We start from the raw sequence: 7,819 nt of genomic DNA on the forward strand, positions 1-7,819 counted from the left end.
GAGTATAGCATCAGACTGCTGCAGAAGAGAACTCAGACATCCAAGAAAGGAAGGTGACCTTCACAGAATACATCTCTGGTGGAAACCGCGAACAAATATGTTCAATACATCATCATTGTTCTCTGGAACATCAAAAGCTGGGTTAAGAAGCCAGAATGACAAAATTAGCGAATGATATATCCTTAATAATTGTGTAAACGTCCTATACATGAATGGGTGTGAGCCATGAAGTACTGGTGAAGTACAGTGGAGTTGATATTAGGAAAGGCATCCAGCTATAGAAATAGATGGAACCTAAAGCACCCACTGGCCCTGCTAATTTGTTAAGCCAGCATGGAAAGCAGACACCAAAAGTTGATAAATGATACATACATTTATCGAAACCACATTAAAGTGAATCACTGAATTTTGACATACTAGGTGTCATCTTTTAACCTTTTCATTACCAAACCACCCAAAAACATTTTGGTTATGACCAAGGCAAAAACCAGCCATAATCGCATTCATATTTAAATAAGAATATCAGGGCAAATCTCAGTACATTCATGAAAACACGTGATTATACTGTGTAAACAGTTCAGCTACAGTTTTGTACAACAATCGACCTGTTATTTTAATTGTGAATTTTGAGAGATTTTTTTTTCCAAATTTGCTCCTGTTGTGTTTTCAAAATTTGCAATTCTGACCAAAAAATGGATACGAATTTCATTGTCAAGCAGCGAGTCAGAATTTGAAGGACTTTCCACTGAAGACCTTGATAAATCTAACTCTAACTGAAAAAACAAAAAAGCATGTGGTATTTGATAATGAATGTTTCATTTCCCGAAAGTGAAAGCAGTGAATCCGAGAGCTCCAATGACAGCGATAAAGAAAATAAATTGGTACCTGAATGGAATAAATTTAAAAACGCTTTCTTTCAGTGATTTTTCTGAAAGAAACTGGACCAAGTCTTTCCCAGGAGAGCAAAGCTTTGGACTATTTCTTTTTACTTCTTCCTATGTACCTATTTGAAATAATTATGGTGGACAGTTACGCTGAAAGTAAACTAAGTGTAAAAAAGGATAGTTTGTGGTTTCCCACAAGCTTAAATGAAATTAAGGCATATTTTGCAATAAATTATGGGCATCAGAAAGTTACCCAAAATTACTGGAATAGTGATGAACCCTTTGGAGACAAATGTCTCGAGTATCATGACAAGGACGTGATTTTTGAAATTGATTCAATATTTACAGGAGACACGTGGAGAAACAAATTTTGATCCCTTATTTAAGATAAGGCCCCTCATTGACTGTGTTCAAAACATACAAAACAGTTTATAAACCAGGGAGATATCTATTGATGATGGTATGGTGGGCTATAAAGGTGGAGTGCGTTTTTGACAATATATGCCAAGAAAGCCCACAAAATGGGGGAGGGTCAATGTTTGGAAGAATTGTGAATCAAATACTGGGTACTGCTCTGGATTTGAATTTTATACTGGAAAAAAGAGACAATTATGTCAGTCAGCACGGCCACATGTGGATGAAAATGGCACGCCATTTGTGAACATGGGTGGTGTACACTGGCTGAATCACATGTCTTATCCAGTTGGCAGACCGGAGATGGCAATATCTCATTTGATATATAAATGAGTAATACCATATGCTATCGCTCGAAAGCGATGCAACCATCTGCAGTTCTGAGCAGATACAGCAACACAACTAAGAGCTGGTTAATCCTCAAAAAAAATAACTGTAGGTAGAAAAAGCAAAGCCTGCCAGAGTGATATCCTACTGAATTCAGCTGGTCTCCATAAATTAGAAAGAAAAAAGAAAAAAAATCGAGGGTCGCAAAAGCCTTCATCAAAAAAGGAAAGCTCCTGTTGAAACAACTTTCCAATGTGCATTCTGCAAGGTTGCATTATGTAGAGCAGGGTGCTTTACAAGTTTTCATGATAGGAATATTGTTTGATTTGTATATATGTGATTTGATTTAATATTTTCAAAAATTTACTTGGCTTTAATTTTTGTTTAATTTTAATTTACTTGTTATTGTAATTTACCTGTAAAGTGAGTGACAAATTGATTAATTTTTTTTGTAAATCATTATTGTATATTTGTGTATGTGGGAGAGCTTATTTAATCTCGTTCATGGTGTGTATTTTGTTTTCTAGTTTTCTTCATACCTTTATGGTGCACCTGTTTTGTGGTTAAATTTACCTGATGAATCCAGTATTGTGCACAACTCTTCTATAGTAAAATTTTGTTGTATACCCAATTGAATATTAGCTAATAACCCATGTTCTATATCAATGTTTGAACAAAGATTTTAATAATTTTATATTTTGTTGAATTTACCTGTAATTAGTCACTTTGTGACAAAAATTATGGTATAGAATTGGTAGAGAACCTTTTCATTAAATTATCTTCCAGAAATCACATAAATATGCTGATAAATAAAAAAGAGAGTTGTTTAATGAAACCAGACTAAATTTATGATTATGTTAGAAATTAATTGAAACAAATCTACTCAAGAGAACTCAGACATCCAAGAAAGGAAGGTGACCTTCACAGAACACGTCTCGGGTGGAAACCACGAATAAATATTTTCAACACATCATTGTTCTCTGAAGCATCAAAAGCTGGGTTAAGGTCAAAATGACAAAATTAGCATATGATATATCCTTAATAATTGTGTAAACATTCTATACATGAATGGGTGTGAGCCATGAAAAAGTACTGGTGTTACATTAAAAGCAGCTAGTAGAGTGGAGTTGATATTAGGAAGGGCATCCAGCTATAAAAACCAAGCCAAAACAGACGATGGAACCTAAAGCATTCCCTGGCCCTGCTAGTTTATGTTTAGCCATTTAACCCGTGCCAGCATGGAAAATGGACACGAAAAATTGATAATGGTTACTTTCGCATCAAGATTTCTCTAAGCCAGGCTAAAGTGAATCACTGAATTTTGACATACTAGGTGTCATCTGTTACCGTAGGTTCTTAGTATAGATGTAATTCAGCTGTAAAACAATTTTGATACTTCTTAATGAATAAATGAGATGTGGATGTGAAAACTAAGCTTTAAAAGGCTTGTCATGCCAGAATTCAGCTAATGTATTCAACATTGTTTACAGCAATCAAACTTTACCAGTTAAAAGAAAATGAATGGTCAAATGAGTATAGCATCAGACTGCTGCAGAAGAGAACTCAGACATCCAAGAAAGGAAGGTGACCTTCACAGAATACATCTCTGGTGGAAACCGCGAACAAATATGTTCAATACATCATCATTGTTCTCAGCATGAAAGCAGCAACAGAAATAGTTACAGCAATGAACACTGGTCTATCATAGTGAAATATGAAGTGACCAACAATAGATCATCATAATAATGCTAGTGGCATTTAGTCATAATTGAGATATAACAGCAACATCCTTTTTGTGTCTATGCGAAAGTAGTGAATTCATGTTCTCACAAGAATGGACAATAATATTTTGTTTACCCTCTGTGGGAGATAATCTGGACAGTCAAGAAACGAACCACATACATCAAGTTAACTTCACACAGATACACTTTTTATGTAATAGAATAACTATAGCATACTATGAAGGCAAGATAATAGCCTAGTGAAAAATAAATGTGCACAAAATCAGTCAGATATCTTAAGTAACAAATACAAGTTACTGTAGTGCTGTTCACAGTACTTGTACATATATCACACTTTCATATATTAAAGCTCAACTTTACACCAATCAGATAAATCAAGTCTCCACAGAAGTTTCAGAACAGGTCTGTGAGATTATCATCATGTTGGAAAAACCAGTACTAACACAAGCATGAATTTTGGGCATCTAGTGTACATTATTTGTGTATTTCAATAATTATAATGAAGAGTCAATGACACAAAACTAGAAAGCTTTAACCACCCACATGTCAATGAACATAAACCAACACAGTTAACCAACATGAATACTGTTCATAGTATTGTAAATAGAAACTAACCAAAACTCAAGAGAACAAACATTGTGAAAGATAAGAATTCAGACAATCAAGAAAGGATTTCAACAAATCCATCATGAATTTAACCGAAATATTACTATGGCATAACTTTTTTACATGCACTTTGTTAATATTCATGAAGGAGGAATGCATTTCCCGTTTTAAGCGAAACGCAGTATTGTTTAAAAAAACTATACACCAGCCTTCATTGTCATGATCCAAATCAGTTTTTCTGTCCTGTATAAGACGATATCTTTGTAAGATTCTAGTTGGATTATTTGCCAGCAACCAAAGCACAGAACAAGCTATTTTTATTCAGAGGATTATTAAGACATTTAGGTGTAAGATTCTAATTCTAGTTATATTCTAATTAAAATGAGACTATTTCAAATTGTTTCATTTCAGATCCACTCTAAATAGCATCTTAATATGACCTTCATTGCAAGCATAACATCACACAGATCTAAATCCAACTACTGAAAACTTACTACAGAAACACATTAGAAAAGCTTTCTCAATAGAAGTCTACCTCTACAAAATAGATTATCGATTAACAGCATTTGAGGTCAGTTACTGTCTAGTGAGCATGGTCTCATTGATGTTACATCTCATGAAAACCCAATTAATCTTCATCATTCCTCAATATGCAATTTAGCTTAGAATGAAATATTGGATATAAACCAGAAGACCGGAATCCTACACTGGAAGCATCGTTTGGATCAAAATTTACATAGGAAACCCATCTGATAGTTGGGTTCGTATGTGTGATAGGAAGCCCATCAATCAAACATTTCTCATAAAATCCATTTATGTACCTAAATCTTTCATAAATTATTCAAGATCTTGATCAGGCATCTTTTACCTTATAATACCAAATACCATCATACTACTGTCCTGATTTTTTGATGCTGTATTTAGATTCATTTCCACAGCAATGGGGAAATCCTAATTCATTGAACTTTTAAATCATGCTTGCATTTCATGATGTTACTGAGTTGCAATTTTCTCTGCAAGTTTAACCAAATGGATAGCAATTTCAAATCCAGATTAACAGAAATAAATGCGATTTCACCAGTTCTATTATCGAGGAGAGATTAGAGCTAAATGTCTATCAGTATAGTGATGAAAAACTAAGAAAACAATTGAAACTAGCATAAATTGTTAGTCTTGCATACTTTAATTGATTAAATCTATGGGGGGGAAAAAACTGACCATGAATGCTGTAGGTTGGCATGAAAGTAACTTCGGTTTTTTAGTATGTTTTTTGGTTTATGTTTAACACCTGGCCAACAAAACTAACAAGAAAAAAAGTGTATCAAACGAATATGAGAATGAAAATTTGCACCAACGAACCGGTTATAAACATTCAATACAACTCTCCTACTCCTAATGGTGCGTTGGCACATTTTTTTAAACTGTAAAACACTCACAGTTCTTCCTACTCCCATTAGGCTTAAAACTTGCTCATTAGAATCTGAGAGAATTTGTAATTAATCAAAAATATTAAACAAGGAAGGTATCAGATCAAAAAATAATTCATGAATTTGTCTTCGAAAGTTCTCCCACCCCCTTGAAAAAAAATTGTCCTCACAAATTTCGTTGGTTCCTTGGCTCAAATTTTTGTTCTCATTCGTTTAATACATATTTTACACTTTTTTAATTTTCGTTGCTGGGTGTTCATGTAAACATTAATACTTTTTTTTTTCCCCCATATTTGGAATGATCTTCAATCAATTATATATTTTCCATTTTGATCGATGACCTTTTGCCATCTTTCTGGTAACTTCATGATTCCGCACTCATAGAACTTCTGGTCCTTATCAGCCAAAAACTCGAGCAAGTGCGATTTCAGGTCGTCATCATTATTGAAAATATTATCATTCAAAGAATTTTGCAAACTTCGAAATAAATGGTAATCTGATGGTGCAAGGTCAGGGCTATATGGTGGATGTGACATCACTTCCCAACCAAGCTCCAATAACTTTTCACGAGTTGGCAAAGACGTGTGTGGTCTAGCATCGCCATGGTGGAATATGATTCCTTTACCATTTGCCAATTCTGGCCGTTTTTCAATGATTGCTTTATCCAGTTTCATTAGTTGTTGACAGTAAACATCTGAATTGATTGTTTGGTTCCTTGGAAGCAGCTCAAAATACACAACACCTTTGTAATCCCACCAAATTGACAGCATAACCTTTTTTTGATGCATTTCAACTTTCAATATGGTTTGTGTTGGTTCTTTATGCTTGGACCATGATCGTTTTCGATTGATGTTACTGTAGACAATCGATTTTACGTTACCAGTGATGATTCGTTTCAAAAAAAGGTCGATTTCATTGCGTTTGAGATGCAAATCGCAAATGTTGATTCGTTGTGTTAAGTGAATCTCTTTCAATGTATGTGGAACCCAAATTTCGAGCTTCTTAACGAATCCAAGACATTTTAAGTGATTTTCAATTGTTGTATGTGATACATTTAACCTCTCTGCAATCTCTCGCACAGTTATATGACAATCAGATTCAATTATAGCTTTGATTTGATCATCATCAACTTCAGTAGGTCGACCAGAACGCTGGTCATCTTTGAGTGAAAAATCTCCAGAACGAAATTTTTTAAACCATTTCTGACATGTGCGTTCTGTTAAGCAATCAACACCATAAACTTCACATATCTCTTTGTGAGCCTGAGCAGCTTTCTTCCCTTTACGGAAATAAAAAAGCAAAATATGGCGAAAATGTTCGTTTTTGCGTTCCATGTTGAACAGTCGTAAACAAAACTACGCGCAATTTGCTTCTAAAGCAAATAACAGCTATCAAATGGCAAAAGGAAAAATCATAACTAAGTCATTCAAAAACAAAAATCTTAATTCTATGATGATAATTTGCGAAAAATGAAACTACTTTCTTGCCAACCCAATAGTTCTTTTATTTACATTCACCTGTCCTGCATACTCGGTCGTCACCAACCGCTGACATTGTCAATATCTGAAAAATAAAAGAACATTCGTATAAGTATAACAGTTTGATATATTTTAATTTACACGACGTACGGGTATAAGAACGACTGTGGCAAAGGTCTATACAATACACCAAATACATGGCATACACTAGTGTATAAACACTTTGTCTAATATAATTTAGCAATTATTATACACAGTCATCCAACATATGAAGACTGCTCTAGCAAAATTGCCGTTACCAGTTTTCAAATTATTTCTATAAGCTCTCACCATCTGCGTAGGGTAAATAAAACTAAACAATTTTTTCATAACATAGCAGTTTTAATATCAAGCACTAAAAAGAATAGCAATCCTTGAGATGATAGCCATGCATTAGCATTTGAAAATTTATCTAGGTGTTCGGCATTCTCCGGAAATCATGATAAAAATTCATGTGTACAAAAGATTCATATACATACACAAGAGATTCGTAAAAAAAAAAATAAGATGCACAAGTGTGCGTGTGAATATGTTCAGCTATCTCGTGTAGATCAAGCAATTTTTGGCAAATAGATTTTTCATTTGGCGTTAAGTAGATGAATACCGAAAGATAGCCAGAACGGTGCTAATGCAGTTTCGTATCTCTCCTTCAAAAATGTCATTATTTTGAAAAAAAAATTTCGTATTCCTATGTCGGAAATTACGAATATGCAAAGAAAGAAAATTTTGTAATTCCCCCACCTCATCACACTTTTAAATATTTGATTTTGTTTACTTTAAAGAGATCGTAGCGAATTAACGAACGTGCAAATCGAAATTAAATAGACAAAAACATTGAAGTGAAAAGAATTTGGGCTATTAGCTGTCAGAAGTGAAAGTGCTCACTGCTAGTGAAGTATCTG

Source organism: Octopus bimaculoides, chromosome 2 (genome assembly GCF_001194135.2).
Source record: "Octopus bimaculoides isolate UCB-OBI-ISO-001 chromosome 2, ASM119413v2, whole genome shotgun sequence".
Lineage (NCBI taxonomy): Eukaryota > Metazoa > Mollusca > Cephalopoda > Octopoda > Octopodidae > Octopus > Octopus bimaculoides.